Source organism: Columba livia, chromosome 2 (genome assembly GCF_036013475.1).
Source record: "Columba livia isolate bColLiv1 breed racing homer chromosome 2, bColLiv1.pat.W.v2, whole genome shotgun sequence".
In the NCBI taxonomy this organism is placed as follows: domain Eukaryota; kingdom Metazoa; phylum Chordata; class Aves; order Columbiformes; family Columbidae; genus Columba; species Columba livia.
In genome coordinates, this window is record NC_088603.1 from 154,197,179 (window position 1) to 154,219,538 (window position 22,360).

At 42.8% G+C, this 22,360-nt stretch overlaps 1 long non-coding RNA gene across 1 annotated transcript; it reads right to left on the minus strand.

The window, feature by feature from the left end:
* Positions 1-278: 278 nt before the first annotated feature.
* LOC135578712 (uncharacterized) lies at positions 279-22,334 on the minus strand. The gene is made up of 4 exons (XR_010470810.1): positions 21,997-22,334; positions 11,201-11,301; positions 2,514-10,011; positions 279-1,386 (listed from the first exon to the last, which is right to left on the minus strand). It is a non-coding gene; the product is annotated as an uncharacterized LOC135578712 (long non-coding RNA).
* Between the last annotated feature and the right edge of the window lie 26 nt (positions 22,335-22,360).

Below are 22,360 nucleotides of genomic sequence, written 5' to 3' on the forward strand. Positions count from 1 at the left end.
ATCCTGTTGTCCTGTGTGCCAAGCTAATGGATCCTGTAGTCAAGTCATCAGCCACCTTAGGGAGTCATACCTGTCTAATCAGGTAGATGGTGACATCAAGAGTGTCATCTCTTCAAGCTGGGGGGATACTGGGGATGTGTGCTACAGGTGAGACCTACCTCTTCCAACCAAGCCCAGTGCATGAGCCAACCCTTCTGATATGTGCCTTGCCACATGGCTCTGAGTCCCACATGCTGCAGTGGGTCCTTCAGCATCTTTCATCAAACCCTTCAGCATGGTAATGGAGGCTGAGAAAAACTACTGATTATGGGGAAAACCCCAGAAAAAGAGGAAGGATGTGAAGGTTAGTGGCTTAGGACAAAGATGAAGAGGGCACCAGAGAAGGACACCAAGCAGAGCAGCCCAGAAAACAACAAGCAATACTGGAAGGTGTCTGGAGATGTTCTGTTCAAAGGCATGAGTGGAAGTGGACCCATGGCCACTGCAAACACAGTTCCCCTCCTGATGGCCAGGAAGGCCAGGACTGGCAAGAGGCTGCTCTACCAAGCTCCTCTTGCCAAATTTTCATTAAGAGTGGCAACACTTTGGCTGCCCCAGTGCTTGGGAGAAGGCAGCTGGTGCTCCAAGTGATGGCGAGACCTGTTGGGGCATTGCAGACCTGCTGTCACACAGAAACCTTCCACTGAGGGAGGGGAACTCTGGTTGTGCTGCTCTTATTCCATTCTTCCCTGAGCACTGATTCCTGAAAAGGGATCACATGTGCATGGATGTATTATTATTATTATTAAAATACTGCATTTTTTCCAATGAAAAGGTTCCATAAAACCTCATTTTTTTCCTCTCCCTCTCCTCATGTCTTTCTTTCATTAAAAAATTTCAGTGTTTTTTTCTTCTTAAAGAGAAAAACTCTTCATTTTCAATTCTCGAATCCCAAAGAGTAACTTTCATGGTATTATTAGAACAAATATAATCAAAAACACAGATAAATTTGGGGGCCAGATCTGTTTGTCAGGATTATGTTGTATCTGTCCTACAATAGCGCATTTATGATCAGCCTGAGCATATCTCTGAAGATTGAAACTGGCGGTCCACTTAAGCCCTTTCACAGATGATTACGGCAGCACTGCTGACAGCAGGGTAGCAAGGTCTAAGCTAACAAAACTCATTTGAGTGAAGAAAAGCATAAAGAGCAATGTTACAGAAAGACTGCTGTTTATTAACAGCTCTGCTCAGGCTACTCAAGGAAACTGGTTGGATTTATGTGATGGATGCGATGAAGATGGTGGATCCCATCAATCTGTGAACCACAGCTGTGTAGACAGGGCTGGCTGCTGCTGGCAGGTTGAATCTGTACAGTCCTTGAATGATTATGCACCTTCCCACAACCTTCAGAGCATCAAAGAGAGGCATAAATTAGTACAAAACACATTGCCCATGCAGAACTAATGCTAACACAAAGATTACAAATGATGAGCCCAGTTTTCAAACACCATGGGGAAAAATACTAGTGTCAATGAGGCATGTAGTGCCTGATCGATACCTTTTCAATCACTGTACCAAGGGAGTAAAAACAAATCTATAATATTCGTTTACAGAACATTAATCAGATATCATATAATAACCACTTTCAACCTAAAAAGGCACATCATCTGTGACTGCAAGGATGCACAGTTGCAACTTTAAGGCTCCTGCTTTGGACATACTTGGCAATTCCGAAAGAAAAGCAGGAAGACTAACCAACACTCACAGACTTGGTTCATTTAGCCAATGATGACACAGCTCATGCTGACAAAAAACATTTGATCAAATCTCCTCCTAGATTGCACCAGCTATAAAAATATACATAAATGAGCTCCTATTGCATGTATATCTTGCTTCTCCATGGTGAGTTTTGTGGGCAATATTACTATTTTAGTTCACATTATGATTCTTTCCCATTCTTCATCAATGCAGTGATGACAGCAAGTCTTCATATTTTAGATTTGTCCTAACCTGGAAGTATTTTAGGAGAGTGGGGATGTTTCCTGATGTGCTTGGATGCAGGCCACATGGTCTGGCCCCAATGCAGATGTGCTGGCCCTTCACTTCAACCCTTCACTTGCCAAAAGTCAGGGTTTTGGAGGCCGGGCCTAGGTCTCAGCTAACGTATTGAAATTTCATGTGAATTTATGCTGGCAGTTTCTGGTGTTTTGCTGTGCCATATGGATCCAGGATGCTTCTGGATGAGGCCTGGCTGGGTGATGCTCAGACACCCAGCCTCCTTCACAGAGGATTCTGGGCAAGCAGATCCCTAGACAAGAGATTGGATTGTTATTTGCTTGTGTTCAGAGGATCAATTGTTTGTGTCTTCATTAAAAAATGAATGAGAATAGTCCCAAGAAATATCCGATTCCTGGCAATTTCTCTCCATATCAGAAACAAAAATTGCAAGGGTCAAACAGCCACTAAATAATGGGTGCAACAGGACATGAAGCATTATGAGCTCTTAAGTTTTTAAAAATCTATGAACTTACCTTAATCATCAAAATGTAGCCAGGAGAGGGGCCAGATAATGTGCAGCATTGACCAGAAGACCAACTCGTGTTCAGCAATCTCATGTATTTCTGTTTCTTCTGGATTTTGCTCTTCGTATTGTTTGTAATGAAGATTAAGGAAAGAATATTGTTTTAGCCAGGCCACAAGGAATCTGAGATACTTATTTTTATCATTATCCTCCCTACAGGTTTGCAATTATTTTTGCTGGCAAAATTTTATATAAATTTTCTTTTTAATGAAAGAAGGAAAAAGCCTATTGCACTTCGTATTTTTCTTTGGAAAGTGACAAAAGCCCATTATTCTGTTCTACCTTCCTGGTACATGCTGAGTGTCCATGGTGAAGAAGAGCACCATATCGGATTTCAGGGAGAAAGTGAACTTCAAGTGCTTTAGACACACTTTTTCCTCCTTCAAAGTGTCCTCTGACACATCATTTCTCAAAACAGGATAAGAAAGTTTTAGACATGCTGTTGAAAAATTTCAGCTTTTAACTTGTGCTTTTCCATGCATCAATTAGTTTGTTGATGGAAGGAAATTCACTTTTTATACAAAGAAGCGTGTCTTGCATAGGATATGGAGGCTTCTCAAACAGGCATGAAAAACCACAGTCCATTGACTTGCGTCCTATCAAGTGACAGGTTCACTTTAAATACAGGAGCAGCACTTGCAGGCAGCAGCCAAAGAAAGGCCCTTACCTGACCTGAGATGTAGTGATATTGTGTCACTGGCCCATATTTGAGTGTGTTTGTGGTGGTTTTCTACAGGCTGGCAGTGCAAAGCATTGCTTCTTGGGGATGATGGGTGTGTGCACAGGCTGTGATGTCCCTGATTTTCTCCTCTGTGCACTGATGACATTGTCTCACCTCTCCTCCAGCTGTTCAGTAGCTTAACCACATTGCATAATGTCACCTTCTACCCCAGACAAGCTCATTTGGCTTCAGCAACTACTGAAGACCTTCACAGCAGACTTGGAGTGCTGGTAAATAGTGATCTTGGGTTTTAAGCTAAATACTGGTATTACTGGAATGGGAGTCAAGTCCTGACACCTTGAACCAGCTTTCAAAAAAGATTTGCTCCATAGAATACAGACAATAAAATACATGAATGGCAGACCAAAGACTACCAAACTAATGAGTCACAATGTCAAGCTCTCTCTGTTTTAATGTTAATTAATTGTTGCATGTGCAGTGTTACTGATTAAACATAATTGGAGCAGTTGTACAAGGGAACATCCTGTAGACCACTAATTACAATAATCTCTGGGCAGGGGTGAACTCTTCTGAAGAAAACAGGGACACAAGACTAGATCATGCTAATGAGTTTCTGGTTAAAGAGCATTGGCAGTTTGGATGTGATTAATTTCAATTATGTTTGACCAGCTTTGTGGGCAAGCAGTAAGTCCGAGCAAGCCAAAGGAGAGAGAGAGAGATGCTTCAAGGTTATGATTCACACTCTTTTTAGGGAAAGCTAACAGAGCAAAGAAATGACAGGGAGGGAAGAGCAAAATATAGTTGCAAGAAGTGGAATAGACATCAGGAAAGGGACAGAATAAAACCTTAGGAAGCTGTAATGTTCCAAAAATGTCACAGGGCAAAGCAACAAGATTAACCATGGCTGTCTCCTGCATGGCCAAACCCCGCAGCTGAGAAAAACAAGGAGTTGTCCACATTGTGAGTCTCGATGGGGCTTAGGTTTGAAATTGCACTGAGCCCCTCTACACAGAAGTTTAAATAGGACAACAGACACAACATGGAAAGCATAAAGCGCCAGAAGTTCTAGGGATCTTCAGATGTAGAAAAACTATTATGAGTTTTTCTTGGTACTTGGACTGTGGTTTCCCCTTGTGTTTATAATCAATAAATTGAAACGACATCTAAGCTTTAAAAAAATATCAGTAACCACCCTAAATTGTGATCGCACAATCCTGAAGGAAGGCTTTTATTGTAGATAAAACAAACAGCTTTGCTAACTATAAACCCTCCTTTTAAAAAAAAGTACCAAGATTTTTTTGTGGCAGCTCTCCAGTCAGGTGAATTGATTTAATGAATAACAGATATAAATACACACTCAGCAAAATTTTACGTAAACGCAAAGGGCTTAGCCCTTCCCAGGGCAGGGGCAGTCGGGGAGTTGTAATGTTGACAAGTGTCACAGGGTCAGATGTTTTTCTCATACACTGCTGAGACAGCTGAGCTGCAGTGCAGAGTTGCGAGAAGTGAGAGTAGCGGGCGTTGCCTCTCATTTGGAACTCATCTGTATGATTTAAAAGTGAGATTCATCTCTGCAAAAAGACATCTGTCATTTGCAGGCAATGCAGAGACACATATGCAAGATAATCCATCTCACTCTTAAAGGAGTGTCTAAAAGGAGCTGAATTGCCCTCCCTTGTGTTTACTTTCTCCACTGATTACAGAGGTAGAGTACAAGATTAGTTTGCACTAGATATCACACATTTAGGTGGGGAAAGAGGGAGAGAATCTGAACCCCTTTTATGAGAGCAGATACTATAGTGAGACCTAGCAGCTAGTTTATAAGAGGTGTGTGGAAAGACTTTGCTTGCTCTGGCTTAAAATGTCTGAGCATCCCATATGGTGAGAACAGAGTGGAGCCCACCAGTTCCTGCTCTGCCTGTCCATGGTGAAGAACACACTGTGCCAGCCCAAGGCTACCATCCTTCAGCATTTTCACCACAACCAGAAGAGCCAGTACAAATTAAAAATCAGGATTTGGTTAGTCACAGGCTTTGAGTATCTCATAAAGCAACCAAGCATTTCTTTCACAAAATTTGAGAAAATAAAGAAAAAGCCCCAGTGACGATACTAATGTTTGTTTATGCTGGTATTACTACTGCCAAGAAAAAACAGAATCTGCCTGAATGAGGCTGCCAGAAGTTGAACTGTTTTTTTTTCCTGCAGCTGGGAGGTGCATGATTTTTGGTTTCTGCACGGAGACTCTCAAAAAACTCTCAAAAAACTCACACCTGTTTCTGTTGCTGTTTTAAGTGCAATACTGCCCACCACTCGGGAAAAGGCAGATCAGCTTCTGCATATTGACCAAGGGATGAAAGTCTCCATCTAGTTGCTGTGGAGGTGCTGGAGTTGCAGCACCAGCTCACACCTACATGGGCCCCCAAATACCAACCTCATGTGCCCACCTGAGCTTGGGGCTGCTGCAGATGTCACATAGGACTTAGGTGTGAAGGGCTGCTAAGAATTTGGTGCAGTGCCTCCTTAGAGGTGCCTGTTAATGAAATCTCCTGCCACAGTCACGTTGAGATAAATGGTTAGAATTAGGCCGCTAAGAATCTTTCAGAAGCATGTTTCCATCCCTCCTTTTTGCAGGGAGTGCAGAATTCCCTTCCCCTCCCACTCTCTTTCTATGGTATTTGCATGGATACTTGAGATGAGGGTTTTGTGAGATGCCACCCCTATTAAAAAACAAACAAACAAACAAAATACACCAAAAAAAAACCCCAAAAATCCCAACCAAACAAAAAAACACCCAACAATACTCATAAACTCAATAAAGTTTAGAAAAGAGAAAAAATCTTAAGCCTCTACCTGGGCAAAAATCAGAGTAAGGTATTCCTGTGTTTTATCACAGGTTGTAAACAAACATGAACTTCCTTAACTTAATAGTTTTAAGAAGAAGAGCAAATTTGAACAAGGAAGAGTGACAGTTTGGCAATTCATGCTGTACAATGTTTTAGGAACAGTCTCCAATCAATTGTTATCAAAAACCAATTGCTTTGTTGTTGGGGTTTTTTTGTTTGGTTGGTTGTGGTTTTTTACAATAGTTTTAGTCTTTTAAATACGTTTTGGTTTATTAACTAATTTATTGCCTTTAAAGCATGTTAAACACAGGACTCTCTAGTCCACTAGCAAAAAAGAGTAAAATTAAAACACAATAAGAATTCAAATGGCCAAATTAAAATTTAAGATGGACATGAACTGAAACTATGGATCTATACATAACGGAATTATTTTGACTCCTTATTTCAATAGAGAAATTTGTATTATACAACAGAGAAAATATAATAAAATTTGGTTTCCTTAATCTAAATGTACTTGAAAACCCCTCATATCCCAGACACTTAGACTGAAGAAAATTCGGATTTGAGCTAGATCTTGAAGGTGGAAAGTTCAATCCCAGAGCAGTTGTTCATAAATGAGTACCATGCCTCCCTGCAGTTGTTGCTTAGGTGTCAGTCCAGTTTATATAAAAATGAACTGAGAGCTTGCAGTTGATCCTATTCAGTCCCACCCTATCCAATAAAGGACCAGTGGGCTAGAAACAGACAATGTTCCAAAATCAACCAAAAAGACTTTCTACTTTTGGGTACTTAAATTCATTAGACTTTTCAGGCATGATTCCTTGGTGACTGAAGGCACCCCAGTAAGCACCAGATGGAGTGGCCCATCTGCTTTGGATCAGGTGTTATGGCTGAGGCCATATCCTCCAGCCTTCCCCTTCTGGCTATGTGCACTCCTAGGTCTTTTCCTCCTGTGGCCAATGTGTCCATCCAGAGGTGTCTAGGCTGAGTCAGTCAGTGTTTACATCCTTCCCAAGCTCTCCAGGAATTTCCAGCAGCTCGGCAGAGGCTTGCCTGCATGACCCAGTGCCTTAGGCATCCTCAGAACACATGTAATGCAGCAAGTGTCCTACCAAAAACAGTCAGGGGTTCTTGGAGTGGGTGGGCTCTACATGTTGACCAGAACACTGGATAATCCCACCTGTTGGGAGTGCTGTGACTGCTCTGGAATTAGACATGCTCCTGGCACTCTGTCTTTTGACACTAGAACTCTGGCTTGATATACTATCCCATGTCATCTTGGCATTTGGTGGTTCCTACCATTCAATATCAAACCTCAACGGGAATTTGTGAGCCCCCATTTCTTGGGCAAACACTTTAACCATTGAGTGTTATCTGAGAGGTGGACACTAAGAGCATCAGTACTCACTTTTTAACAGGAATGGCCATACTTTGCTTTTGAGAGGGGTTTGATTTTTCCAGGATGATGAAGATCTTGCCAGGCACAAAAAAACAGAGCAGGACCTTTCGAGACCTCAAGTGAACATGGGTGAACAGGTACCTGACTTCTTGGGCCGGGCAACTGAGTGCATGTGCAGAAACTGGTCGATACACTGTTTAACTACGTGGTTCTCAAGGATTATTAAATGTCTGCAGTTACTGAAATCCTGATGTATATGCCCTGCACCTAAAATTTTGCTAAAAAAATTAGGCGCAGTTTTAGTCCAAGTCTGAAAGGAGAGTATGGCAAAGCTTACAGCTAGAATTGACTGACCAGGACCTGTGAAAACATTTAATTTGGATGTCTGAGACCTGCACAAAAATACAAGGAGTAAACAATCTGCACTGGAAGATTAAGATGACCCAAAGTTCTAATAAATGCCTGACAAGATTAGATCTGAGGTTTTTTTCCTGAGGTCAAGATGTTCTTTGTTCTGGTAAATTTATTTAACCATATTAACCTCCTCAGAGGTATATTTTATGTACACTTTCCACGCATTGCAGCTAAACCCAGGTCATCCTTTAATATTGTATCTTGAATGGATACCTCCTTGTTTGACCAGTGAATAACCTCCCACTCCACCCCAAATAAATGTGAATTTTTTATCTCCGTGGAAAGAGCATTTCCTATTATTAGTGCCTTAGAAACATTGTTTTTTGTTGTATATTTACGTAGGGGTATAGGCAGAAGGGTGTGAGCACGTATGTGTGCATATACATGTGTGTGCATGAAAGAGAACTCTATTAAAATTAATATCCTTGGCTCACAAAACCCTTTGGAGCTGTTTACATTCCTGAGGCAAATTCCTTAATATATCTGTAGTTAAAGTGTTCCAGAACCTCTAAACGCACGGCTTTGGTATGCTACCCACCTTCCCTGCACAGGGAATTGCAGAGAATACTTAGTGCCTGCAGAGAATAAATATGCCCCCGATACAAACACAGCAGCAACGTGTTAATACATTCTGCTAATGCTACTTAATCCTGAGGATAATGCATTGGATTTTCTACATATGATCTTAATATAGCATGTGAAGGGGAAATTGGTTAGGAGAGTGGAGAGGTGAGGAAGAGGGAAGGGACTGGAAAGTGTTTAATTAGCTTCAGTAATGACCTCAGTGCTGATGGGGGACTCCCACTCATATGAGGAGTTGAGTGTTTGCGTTGAGAAAGATTTGGCCCAACGTGTCAGATTATTTGTAGTGTTATGGGCTGGGCAGGGCTCATTCGGGTTAGAGGTAAGAAGCAGTTGTACTCCTACAGGAGGGTGGGTGAGGGGTTCCTTCCCAGACCTTGAGGCTCTCAGTGCCATTCCCAGTGTCCTTTCAGGGACAAAAGTATCAGCTGAAATATAAAGGTCTGGAAAATAGCCACCAGCCTTGCTCATACATCCCAAATTTTCTCACAGCAAGCTGGGAGCTGACCCTCTTCCATATGGGTTTGTAAATCAGGACAGGGCAGTCCCATGAGGACCATGCTCTCCTATGGCCTTAGGTAATTGAAATGGGGACCCCCATCTGCATGGGTGGCATGTATGCAGCACAGGACAAAGATGCTTATGGGTTCTTCTGTCTCTGCTGTCTGAGAGAATAAGAAAGGTCTGGAAGAGTTGAAAGATAAGCAGATCTGCAACTCCAAACACAGTGGCTTGAAGAAAACACAAGAGACAACTTCTTTTGGGCAGAGTGCTGGGCTGGAAATGCAAACATGGGTCTGTACCCCTTGTTTTCTGACTTCTCTTACTTGGACATGTAGGATCAGCTCTGAGGAATATCTTGTCCCATTCATCAATGTGATGCAGCACATCCATCATTTGGCCAAACCTCTCAGGTAAAGCCAGTAGCAACATGCTACAACCTCTCAGCAGAATATATCTATACATCTGTTTGCTTTTCTAAAGTAAAGATCCCATCAAAAAAGTCAGTTACGCAACACATATGTTAAGTGGAGTAGCAAGGTACTCCTGCAAATTATCTTATTCTCCTTAAGAGGCTTCCTGGTATTGAAGGCTGTTATTTGGGAATGTGATGTTCACTGGAATTTGTGCAACAAGTCCTCTGCATATCACCTTGCCTGATTTTCTAATGTGAAGAAGTCAAGAATCCACTTCAGCATCATGGGAGTATATATTTGCTTTGGTGAGAAAAGGTGACTTATATCTTAAGTTTGTTTTATTTTGGGCACTTTTCAACTTGGTGTTGGTCATTTTTGTACTGGTAAAGCCTAGAAACTCCCACACTGCCGAGGGCTTCCAGGGTGCAGACTGCAGGAAGGATTCTACAGTATCTCTCCACACCTTTCTGGTTGTTCTACTCATAATTGCAAATTCACAGTCCATCTTCACAAGCAGCTGCAGCCACTGTGGCTTCTACATGTGGTTCCAGGTCCAAGGTGCTTCCAGAAGACTCCTGTGCCTCTTTGACCTCAGCCTGGTGCTCCTTCCACTGCATCATGATGAAAATGGAGACAAGATTGAACATTACCTCTTTACAGTGAGTGTAGCTTGGAATAGTACCGTGGGGAGTGTGATGGGTCTTAGAAAAAAATGCCGCACAAGAGAAACAAACAACCGGACCTGCATCAATGATGAAAATCAACAGAACTGACAGAGCCAAGTGTACCCCATGCGTACCTACCATAGGAAAGCTTGTCTTTTTCAGGATGCTGGTTTGTAGCCATACCTGAAAGGGCTTGTGCAAAGGAATAGGAGTTGACTTAGATCACAAATGAACCTTTGAAGGAGACAGTGCTTCCTCCTTTCAGGACCAATGTCTGCTGATTTCACCTTGTACATCTATAGAATTAGAGCTGCCATCTTGATACCAACCAGGACACAAACTATTGTTCCTGCTACTGTTCAGGAGACACTGTTTGCTGTCACACTTGGACTCACTTTCTTGCATGTGTTTATTTGGACCAGTCATGTGCTTGAGCAAAGATCAGTGGTGATTTGTGATGTCTGCTGAAAACCCCCTAGAAATCAGTTATTGATTAAACTCTCATTATTATTTGTAGTAGATTACTGTGCTAGGGAGCTCTCGGGCACACTCGATGCAATTTGCCTGGGGAAGGCTTGGTCAACACCACTGTGAAGTTAAGTACCACTTTATTGTACTTTGCTTTCTGCTCAGCAGGCATTTATAAGAGTTCAAAATGTAAACATGAAATTTTGACTTCAGATAAGAAGATCTACCCAGAAATACACAGTAACTACACAGCCGTTTCTGTGCATCTGCCATCCAGTTCCTTTGTCACTTTGAAACATATGTCTTTATCTCTCCTTCATGTTTTAATAGTGGTCATAATCATAACCACCCAGTTTACTGCATAGAGCTGTGTGCAGGGAGCACATTATTCAGTGCTGAAGCACACATGGTTGTGCAACTGCAACACTGAGAGGGATGAACAAAATAGAAGAAAAATAAAACTCAAGGATGGATTTAAAATGCCACAACTCAGCTGTCTGTGCTGCAACTTGGACCTGCCACCCCAGGACCTGAGCTGGGAAGGGATGAAGGAAGAATCAAGGTCAGATGGACTCCAGTCTGAGCAGAAGCCAGGTTTGCAGTGGTCAGTGTCCCCACCACAATGCAAACAAATATCAGCCTGTAGTCGAAAGCTGGCACTACTTACCCAAACAAACTGCTCAACTGCACCATTTACTGGGACAGTGCAGCCTCCGGGGCTCCATCCTCCTCTCCAAATGGTCAGGGTCTGACCAAAGATAACCTTTCCTGAAAGACATGGGTATTTCGAAACCTTAGACAGCTGCTCAGTCTGCCCGCTGACCTTTGCTGAGAGGCCTGTTGGGAGCGGACACACATTTATTGAGACCTTGCACTGCATTTCTTAGAAGCTGAAATGTCCTGTAACACGATTCACCATTCTTTTAAAAAGTCTGCCTCAGGCTGACTCAGTTGAGGGGAAGTATTACTTCCCCCTTGTTATTTTTAACCAAAACAATGAACTTTATTATACCCTTTGTTGTCTCTGGTAAGTGTGAGTGGGAGAAAGCAAGTCACGGGTTTTACTTACTAGACAGATTATTTGATTGTCCCTTAAAAACACCCCTACAGATAGAACAACAAAGCTGCAGCCACAGCTAACTTTCAGGTTTTGCATTCCTCCTGAAGAGGAATTATCACTTGCACTGATGGACAGATGGATGGTTCATCCCTGGGTCCCAGAGGATTAACCCTTTTGCCCTGTTTCCTGCACAGGCACAGGACCAGCAGGATGCTTTATGTTCTGAAATGTGCCTCTGCCATTTGGTTTTTCAGGTGTATTTTAGAGTTTAGAAAGACTAAATAAAGAAATAAACAAATAACAGAATGTGGGAAGCAAACAAATCCTCTGAAGATTTCATACAAGGCCATGCCGGAGTGTTCATTGTTAGGTAGGGTATGTGTTCTTAGGAGCTTCTGTGGCTACAGGTGTCAGAGTGTCATTTTAGAAGTGATGGGACATCCATGCAGGTCTTTGAATACGAGTGAGACAAAGTCTGTATGAAGAGGTAATATTTCCACCTGCTGCAGCTAAGTAAACCATACCAGCCTGGAGAAGCATTTGCAGTCCAGAAGCACCCTCTGCCTTTTCCAGTTGTGTCAACTAACGTGATAAAGGCCATATTCCCCTATATTACTTGTCTTAAAGTCTAAGTCTCTTGTTCCAGCATCCTTCAAACACAGCTGCAAGGCTGGTTTTCTCTGTAAGGTGATCCCTGGCCTGCGTGCCCTTTTCCATCATGTCTCATCCCATCCCCATGCTCTTGCTCAGAGATGTCCTGCTCCACAGGGCAGGGCGGGTTGCCATGACACCAGTGGCAATCAATATTCTGCTCCTTTTCCAGCTCCACGCCAATTACCTGTTCACTCATGCTTGTTCCACACTAACAGGCTTCAAAACTCTTCCCTTCCTCTCCCTTCTGACACGGTTTCCACCCAGAGGTCCCCCAGGCTGGGACGTCTCTGCTAAAGTCTCAGTGCCAAGACATTGGTCAAAATCCATCAGGGGAAAAGGTGGATCTCCTGAGATCTGGGTCTCTTGATCTTTGAGGGCTGCTTCCTGCACAGGTGGTGCACAAAGCTCCACCAAACAACTCTGAATTATGAAAGAAAATGCCATGTGGAACTGAAAATCCTGACTTTTTAATTTGAAAAGCAACCAAAACTTTTTGTTTGAGGTGATGTTTAAGGCTTTTTTTTGGCACTTCTGTCTGAAATGACAAATTCTTTAATAACCCTTTCCTAGGATACATCTTGAATTTATTTGCATCTGCATTTTTCCATGAAAGATGAAGATTTCTCAGAAGAATACTAGCAGGCTGTAATCACCACCACACAGCACCTGAAGTCTGTTGCAGGTGCAGAGTATGTGCACACTTCCCACAGTGTATGTACAGACATGCACACACTCCCCCTTCTCCACCACCATCCCCCCAAAAGGATATTTCTCCTATAAACGTAAAAGAAAGATATTATTAATATTAATTTTATATTAATTAACAATAATTAATATTTAGTGACATGTCCTTGATAGGCTACTTGCAGTAGGCTGGGTTAGGAGTGGAAAAATCCCACCCTAATGGGATTCATGCAGACCAGTCACTGGAGGGAGGCGTTATCCTCAGTAATACAGCACCAACAGCATCTCCCTGGCTGCTCTCAAAGAGTAGAAAATCCCAGATAAAGTAAGAGAGGAGAGCCAGTATCTGTAGGGTCAGTACCCTGCAGATACCATACCAGATAACACTGGAATCCTTACATATTCAAGCAGGGTGGACCCCAGTATAGGTGTGATGCACCCAACAAGTATCTCAGGAATGCACTTGGGATCCTGCAGGGAATAGCCCAGCCTGCAGCAGGTAAGGATCAACCTGTTTTTAATGAGAAAATCTAAGAGAGAGTCCCTGGGTGGGAGGCCAAGGTGCTAGAGCCTGAAGAAAACATTTGCACTGAATTGCAAAAGCTTGTTCTCAGCTAATAAATCCTGTAACGTCTGATGAAAAATTAAACACTTGAAAGTAGATTTTAAAACGTCTTCTAGGAATTTACCTTCTTGTGATATATTTCACAAAAAGCTGGATAAAGAACTACGTTCTTGTCTCACAGCAAAGAACCAATTGCTCTTGAATTCTCTTGAAGTTTTGGCAGGGAAGGTAAAAAGCCAGGATTTCATATTATGGTAACTCTTTTAGTGCACTATGCAGTGTCCACAGAAGTGACTTGTTCTGTCACAGCTGGGCCTGGTAGGATGTTCCATGCTAGAAGGGTTGGTAGGACCTGCCTGCCTGGTGCTGAGCAGGGTCTTCCAAGAGCCTTGATGGAAGGTAAACCTGCAGAGAAGAGTGAGGAAGAACAACGACTTCTCCTGAGACAGCTTTTCAGTTTCTTTGGGTGGAGCACTTAGGAAGGATGAAAACAGTATGGCTGCCAGAATACTTCTGAAAAAGCCTGCTGTAGGCTGGATTTATTTGTTAGATAGGACCTAGTGTAGGTAACCTACAGCCTTCTTTACACTGAAGGTTAAACATTTGTCTGTCTGTCACAGAAATTCAATTTACAGGAATTCTAATTAATCCTCCTTGGGGCTCTCAGTGGAAGCCAAGAGACTTTGAGCCATATTTTTTATCCACCCAAAGAGTATTTACATTGCAAAAAGGTCAGTCTTCTAACAACTAACACTGGGGAAGCTTTGCATTTCTGAAGGATTTGAATAGTGCTATTCTAGCCCATTTGCTGCAGGTTTTGTTTCTACAAAAATGACTTAATCATCATAAGTAGCCTTTTTTTGTATGGTATTGTGCATGCCTTAGATTCATATGGTAATTCCCTGAAGCATCTGGTCCTCCATATTCATAGGTCCCAGTCTACATGTATAGACCTTTGCATCCTAATATTTCCTGAATTCTGCAGAGTATATTTCTCATATGCATGCCAGTGAGATATGGAATGTATTAGAGACACCTCAGCTGGAAATCCTCTGAAAAATCTTCCCAACTCTGTCCTCCTGAAAGGACTTTTTGGAGGATAGGGTAGAAGGAGTATATGAAGTACTTTGTAAGGAGCTAGGTGGTATTAAGTCTGCAGCTGTCTCATGAAAATTTGGCATCCAGAAGCAGAGTTGGCAATGCTGACACAGAGTGATGCTTCCAAAAACCTGGTTAAGTATTTTTCCTCTCAAAAAAAAAAAAAAAAACCAACAACAAAAACCAAACCTTTTTCAGTCATAATTTAGACTGAAACTACTTGCATATTTAAAAGAAATCAGGCTGCTATGTAACAGTGCCTTTTCTGACACTGGTTTCCAGTGCAATGTCTGATTTACAGCTTTTGGTAGGGTTTGTCTGGCTGGGGAGGTGGTCTGAGCTGAGCCCTAGAGTGCTTTAGAGAAGAAACAAAAGGAAAGAAAACACTTGGCAACTGATAAGCTTCTCAGACATCAGTTGTCAAAACAAAAAATTTATGCCACTAGCCTAAATTATACAATAGCATAATCATACAATTTGTTGTTCTGGGCATTACTGAATGTAGCTCTTAGAGGGAGTTGGTGCTATAGCTATATGTTTGGGAACTTTTATAGCAAAGGGGAAACCTGGGCTTCCACCAAGTGTTATTCATTTTTACATTGCCATTTCTGAATTACAGTAACATCCACTTACTCAACTAATCTGGTCACAAAGCCAAGACTTCCCATCCCAACTCACACAAGATCTCTGCTTTTCAGTAAGAAAGATTCTTAGTGCAGGCCAGCAGCAAGAGTGGTAATAACATGAGTTGCATCTGGATAGCATCTGTTTTCCTTTCAGCATACAAAGATGCAGAGCTGGAGATGTGAGAACGGACACATCTTCTCGCTCCATGTCCAGATCGTCAATAATTTTGTTATGCTGTTTGAGGATTGAGCATATTCAAGACTTGGAGAAGCCAAAAAGATATTTGCTTGCTATGGGGAATCACAGCTAACCCACCCCAAACTCAGAGACCCCACTTGTTCTAAAATACTATCTACAATGTGTTACTAATTTCTCAGGCTCATCAGAAATCCCTTACTCCTCTGCCATACTCAGTCTCCCTGCTGCTAAAGAAAGACCCTCCTCCTAGTTATGACCCATCAAGAAGAACTGACCGGGTTTCATGTCTTCCCTCATCATTATCTCTTTTTTGCTGTTCTGTGAAGATGGTGCCAAAGATAACATTTCAGGTTATTTGGTTTAGCTTGACTGTTTTTTTACCAAGTGATCAACAGTAATTTTTTGTTGTGAATCCACAGCAGGGACTTCCCATTCAAATCCTGGGCAGGTCCAAGCTTAGCTTCTAAGAGCAAGGGTGTTCAGACCATTAAAGATAAGCTTTTCAATATATATTTTTTTTATTACACATAACAGAAAAAAAGGACATGGTACTGCTCTGTCTGTATGTGAAGGGTGATACTCTCTGTTCGCTACTGGCACTCGTACAATCTGTATGTGGTTAAGAGGCCCAGATCCTGGCCCACACTCATTTCCTTAAGAAGATCATAACCTCTGTTCCCCTTGGTCATGTACTGAGATATTTTTCTCTCCTGACTCCAGATCTGTCGATTTTAAGGAAGGGATTTTCAGAAATTACTTAAAAGAGTTTATGTTTTCAATAATCCTAACTCTCCTTGTCTCTTAGCTCTGAATTGCAGTGTGCTGTGCTGTTTTGAATCACAGAACCATTTTGGTTGGAAGAGACCCTCAAGATCATTGAGTTCAACCATTAACCCGACTCAGACACTAAACCATGTTCTTAAACCTCATCTACACATCTTTTAAACATCTCCAGGGGTGGTGACTCAACCACTTCCCTGGGCAGCCTGTTCCAATGCCTGACAACCCTTTCCATTAAGAATTTTTTTTTCCTAATATCCAATCTGAACCTTCCCTGGTGCAACTTGAGGCCATTTCGTCTCATCCTACTGCTTGTTACTTGGGAGAAGAGACCAACCCCCTCCGTGCTCCAACCTCCTTTCAGGTAGTTGTAGACAGTGATAAGGTCTCCCCTCAGCTTCCTTTTCTCCAGGCTGAACAGCCCCAGCTCCCTCAGCTGCTCCTCATGACACTTGTGCTCCAGACTCTTCATCAGCTTCACTGCCCATCTCTGAACTCTCTCCAGCACCTCAATGTCTTTCCTATAGTGAGGGGCCCAAAACTGAACAAAGTATTCAAGGTGGGGCCTCACCAGTGCCCAGTACAGGGTGACGATCACTGCCCTGGTCCTACTGGCCACACTATTCCTGATAAAAGCCAGGATGCTGTTGGTCTTTTTGACCACCTGGGCACACTGCTGGCTCATGTTCTGCTGCTGTCAATCAACATCCCCAGATGTCTCTCTGCCAGGCACTTTCCAGCCACTCTTCCCTGAGTCTGTAGCGCTACCTGGGGTTGTTCTCCACGCAAGTGCAGGACCCAGCACTTGGCCTTATTGAACCTCATACAACTGGCCTCAGCCCAATGATCCAGCCTGTCCAGATCTCTCTGTATTGCCATCCTACCCTCCAGCAGATCTACACTCCCACAACACTGAGTATCAGTACATATGCCCCACATTGATTATTAGGCATGGATCTGGTGTGAGGAAGCTAATATGTAAGTCAAGATTTTTCTCCAAAGACAAAAGAGTGTCTCACCTTGGCTAGAGGAGCAAAGTGAGTCATCAGGTGTGATGACTGCATTCTACCCACACACGAGGCAATGTGTCATGATCACATGTTTTTTCATTTCCTTGTTTTCTGGAAGGCAGTTTTGAGGATGAAAGATCTCCCACGTGAGTTCAGGGGAGTACAGGGAGGTTTAAAACAGAAGATAGAAGGAACCTACAGGAAGAGATTCATAGGAAACACTTAGCAGGAGAGGGAAGAGGTGGACATTGTTTTATCAAGAAAAAGAACTAATATTGGAAAAGGTGAAAGGCACCTGGGAATTCAAATAACTGTCATGGGGGACATGACCTGAACCTTCTGATTTTTTTATTGCCTTTAGGTCTTTGTTTGTGGTTTTCATCATACTGATGTATGAGGAGAAAGGATGACTTCAGAAACTAAGTCTGAAAGCCCTGTGTGCTGGAGCATGTGTGTGCACTGCATATTCCTCCTATGCACCTCCCAGATTTGCAACGATGGTAAAAGCTATAGCGAATTCACAGGGCAATCTGAGGGGTCCTCACACCTCACCAAGATTAGATTAGGCCTTTGCAGGTGTGCCTGGAGTCCAGGGCAAGGTTAATGCTGAATTTCTGCTGAGAATTCACTATGGTTTAAATCAAACTGAGGCTTGGGAATGCCTTGGATCTGGTGAGTTTCTGATCTCAGGAAGAAGATGAAAATGGGACCTAGAAATACGCTTCAGGTGGTTATTAGGAGCAGCCATCTCTAGACTCCTGCTCTTGGACTCCTAGTCCTTGGAAATGTAAATGCACAGTTTGGAAACTCTACTCCTGCATCTGCCCTTGGCAGGAACTGAAAGCATTTTGCTTGACTGATTGGTTTTCCCCACGTCTGGTTTCAACTTTCCAGAAATAAAGCAATGAGTAGTAAGTAGTACAGGAAAATAAGCAAGGAGAAAAGTGCAGGCAAAGTTGAAGGTTAGCAGATTATAAACCTGGCTAGGCTTAGTGAGCTCCAGGTTGAGCTATGTAGTGTTAGGAAAGTAAAACTTTAACCCAGACAAAAATCCCAGTGGTGAATCAGCAACCGATTCTCTAAAATCTCATCCTGCAAGCACGTCCATCTAAAATGTCCCTGCAAGCACGTCCATCATGTCTCAGAGGAGTGGGTGATACCTGTTCCTGGGACACACACCTTTCACGTGGCATTTCTGAGTTCAGTGGTGAAAGAACAACAATGCTGCCCGGCATGTTTTGACCTGTAGGAGCTCTGAGCACAGCATTGCCTCTGATGAACTGTTCTCTTTCATCCTCCCTCTTTACTTCTTGATTGTTTTTGAGAATTAAGGGCTATGGCCATAAAAGGTGCTTCTGCACAAATCCTTTGACTATGGGTCAAGATGTGATTTGTTTCCATGTGAACACATTGAGATGTTTCTGGAACAGAATGCATTTCTTGAAACACAGATAAAACGACAACCTGTCTTCAGGCAAGGCAGGCTATGAAGTAAAATTTCCCAAACACAGCAGATTAGCTTTCCTGATTTGCAGGTCATATGTGTCCATGACACCTGGTTCTGCCATTGAACACTGTTTATCAGAGGATTTCAGAACAGATTACAGTGTAAGGACATCTATTTGGGAAAACTTAGTGGGAAATCAGTGGGAAACTAAGACACGGGGAATTTACTGTCTTGACCCTTGGCTGTTTCAGCCATCCAACCGTTCTACCTCCACTGACAGCATATGTTCTGTGTGTGCTTATTTCACCTGCAATCACTTGACTGAAGGTACCCAGCAGAAGTAAAGACACATCAGCAATTGAAAAGATGAATTGGTGGCACAGGCACCAGCTGAATGTAGATAAAAATGTACAAAGTTGTTACTAGCTTGTTAACAATCACTGATTAGGGCAACAGGGTGGTGGCTTCACCACTGGCTTTTCCCAGCCACCAGGAAGGCTGATGCTACATGCTCAGGGTCTGGGCACATGGAGGGTCCCCACAGTTACAACCTGGAATTTCTTTGTGCCTTCAAGTGAGGTTTTCTCCTCACTGCTTCTCCTCTCATTTCCTCCTGCAGTTTTTTTTCTATCCAAAAGGAGAAGGACTAACAGGTTCTCCACTATCCTTGCAGAGATGTGCAGCCTCCCTCTTCTCCCTCCAAGCCCCAAGGATCAAGTAAGCTGCAGCACTGCAAGGGTGGCTTGTGCACCATTACCCTATCTTCAGGTGCTCTGTAGATTTTCTCACAGTGAGCTCAGCTTGGACAAGGTCAATCAATCTGGGAGCCTCCCCAGTTAAACACACCATCAGTAGCAGCCACTTGGGACATGTGAGTTGCAAGCACGCTGGAGTGCAGGAAGGCACCAGTGACTTCCTGAGCCTCAGCTTCTGCTGCCAAACAACTTCTGTTGTCACAAGAATGAGGTGACTGACTCAGTGCCCTACCTCTCACCCTACTCCCAGGAGTGCTTGTTGGCCTTAGGTCCTGTCTTGCCTTTGCTATGCCTCATCTTTCCAGGAACCAGCTCGAAGTGGAAGGTAGTCACTTGTATCACCATCATAAGACAAGAGATCTGCCTTTTGGCATGTTTTTGGCCACATACAAACAATAAGGTAATTGCTGATTCAAGCTTGGATGCCTCAGTTCAGTGAGGTGCCACCTGGGCATATAATTAGAAAACAGACAATTGAGCTATATTAGAAATGTTCTGGTGCTGTCAATGGTATACAAAATACTGCACTTCAGATAAATGTGCATGCACTCACTGTTGTCTCTTACCACAATATCTCGCTCTCTTGCTTACTCCTTTCTTTTGTCTCCTTCATCCTACTTCATATAACTGACAGAGTTAATAAAAAATTGATAGCATGAAAATATTGTTCCCTCTTGTCTCACTAGGGAGCTAGGGCTTTTCAGGCAGCTTAATAAATAATACTATGAACCTAGGGCTGTTATTGCAATAGGTGGCTTTAATTGGTGTTTAATTAGGCTGGAAAGAGAAAGAGGAATTTTAGAATCAATGCTAGGAAGGTAATAACATCATTGCCAGGTCAAAAGAGTTTATTCTCTCAAAAGTAACCATGAAATTTGCCCTGTGGAGTTCCAGATTTGTTGCTTCTGGCTTTCTGTGGTCAGACTTTTTCAGTCTGCAGAAAGAATATGTCTGTCAATCCATCCTTCCTTTCCCAGGACCACTCCTTTAAACTCTGCCTGGGCTGTTGGCATCCAGCTGTGTGCTTTCAGGCTCGACCAGCATCACCAGGAGTAAAGATTGCAGAATCATTCCTGCCCTCATTTAATACTTTTATGCCTCTGGCTTTTACTTTGTTTGTGCTCAGGCCCATGTTCACAGCCTACGTCTCTGCTGGAGGTGATGTGGGTGAGCGGAGGCTCTGGGGCAAAGACAGCCCTAACTGGGAAGATGAAAGGCAAGTTAAAGATAGCAGCTGTAGCACTTCTGCTGGGCAAAGAAGAATTAGATCTTGTAAAAGATGTTGTTATCGGTAGCAAGAAGAGTGGTTTATGAATATGCATAAGGTTTTGACACCCTGAAACTTTTTAACAGTCATTTTAAGAGCTGTATTTTGAGCACACACAGAGAAAAGCAGCCAAACACAGTGAAGAAATGGGAAGAAATGAAACACAAAGAAATCAGAGTGATAGGGTGGGAAGGGGTACAGAGAGGTCAGCACATCACTTGTACAGGAAGAATTGTATAAAAAGATAGTAATGTTTTGTATTGCCTTAATAACACTGTTTTATAGATGTCCAAAGACTTCCTACTCAACTGATTTACCATTATAGTAAAGAGACAGGTCACATTGCTTCAGGTTACATGTGAGCAGGCAGAGTTGTTTACTTGCCCACATTCACATAGGTAGGAATGACAAAACTAAGAACAGTGCTGAGTCCTCCCCTACCAAAAGCATCTAGTCCAAAATTCACTGAACAACCAAATTCATTCACTTCCTTGCTCCTTTTCCAGTAGGTGGAATTACTGGTATAGGGCAGAGAGAAGATATATGGACCAGATAACCTCCAGAGATCCCTCTGCTCCAAGTTTTTCTTTGGTTCTACGTGAACAGGAGGGAAAGAAAAGACAGCAGGGAACACTGAGAGAGTATACAAGGCCTAAACTCATACCAGGGTGCACATGGAGACACATGCCTGCAGAACAGCACTGAAGCTGGGAATGTGCCAGACTAGTCTGTGGGAGGGACTTATCTGGACTGAATGGGATGACTTTTTTTTAATATAGAAACATTTGAACTTTCCTTTCTATGTCTCAATGAATGTGGGATGAATCTGCTTACAGTCAAAATGGCTACCACTCAAAAGTCCCAAAACGTTGAGAGAACAGGTGTATTCAATCCCCTTCCCAGTAGTTACTCATTAAATAAAGGTTAAAAAAACAGGCAGGTGTTGCAAGGGAGGAATAAATAGTTAAATAGGCAGGTGATAAACATCTGAGTTGATCATTAACTCCTGGCTTTTGTAAACCCAGCAGTTCTTAAGTTGGTTTACTAGGAGACCAAAACATAGAGCTGTGCCAAAACGGCCTCAACCCTGAATAACAAACATTACACTTTATCTCTCCTTGCAACACGTGCCCCTGGGCTGTGACAGTGAGGACAGCACTGCCCTCTATTGATAGGAATGATTCAGATAGGTTTCAACGTTAGAGAGTCAAAAAGGCAAGAGAAATCCAGGTAGGGCACAACAGATTGAAATATTACCTCCTCTTTAGTATTTTGACTGCCAGAAGCTGAGACGGAAAAGAAGGAACAATTGACTTACTCTGCGTGCACATGTTAAAGCACCTTCTCTGGGATATTCATTATGATGGGATGCTGGGGTAGCTGAGCCTTTGGTCCAACACTGTTGCCAGGCTTATGGTCTCAGGGTAAAATCTGGGCTGGAAGGGAAAGGAGAGACCTACAGGACATTTCAGGAACAGTTGCAGTTGCTGAAATCAATGTAGTATGCTTGGCAGAGTGGAAAACAGGCTGATACTCATCTGTGAGTAAGATAAGGGTGATTTCCAATGTCTTTGTCGGCTTCTCCCATGTGGAGCAGCTTGCTTGCCCTCCTGCATCCATCCAGCTCCACCCAGTCTGGAGTATTGCCTCAAGCAATATCTCTCCCTCACTGTTACTCTTGA